Raw genomic sequence first — 407 nt, 5'->3', positions numbered from 1 at the left:
CGACTGAAAGGATCCGGCAGTGGTTGGCAGTGAGTTGAACTAACACACCAACACAACATGCTGAGTGACAGCTGGCCTCAGTTACAGTGTGTTATCAGTATGTTGTCTTTCCTGCTGCTGGCTTATTTATATGCGCTGAGCTATTTCTGACAATCCTTCAAAGCAGCATACAGAACATGAAGGATTCATATAATGTAAATGTATTATCACTCATTTGAGAGGATCAGTTCACTCACATGCAAACACGCAGATTGTTTTGGATTTACTGTATTTGACCCAGTTTTAAGATTTCAAAAAGTATAGTATTTCTCTGGTAGAAAGGACCTCAGTGTTTTGCGGCACCACACAGATTTTAGTTTTCTGTTTTGGCCAAAAATGTCTCGTTTGAAAGTAAAGTTTGCTGACCC

The 407-nt window shown here is 40.0% G+C and overlaps 1 protein-coding gene across 1 annotated transcript in view; it reads left to right on the top strand.

Annotated features, from left to right (window-relative positions):
- The first annotated feature begins 6 nt into the window (after positions 1-6).
- The window catches only part of LOC118334604 (protein Niban 1-like), a 5,647-nt gene continuing 5,246 nt past the window's right edge, over positions 7-407 (top strand). Inside the window, exon 1 of the mRNA XM_035670576.1 lies at positions 7-29. The gene's annotated coding sequence lies outside the window, so the exon portion shown is untranslated. The remainder of the gene's footprint in view (positions 30-407) is intronic.

Source organism: Morone saxatilis, unplaced genomic scaffold (assembly GCF_004916995.1).
Source record: "Morone saxatilis isolate NCDOM2014 unplaced genomic scaffold, NCSU_SB_2.0 Contig23, whole genome shotgun sequence".
NCBI lineage: Eukaryota > Metazoa > Chordata > Actinopteri > Moronidae > Morone > Morone saxatilis.
The sequence above is the reverse complement of the archived record's forward strand: the minus strand, read 5'-3'. Positions and strand labels throughout refer to the sequence as shown.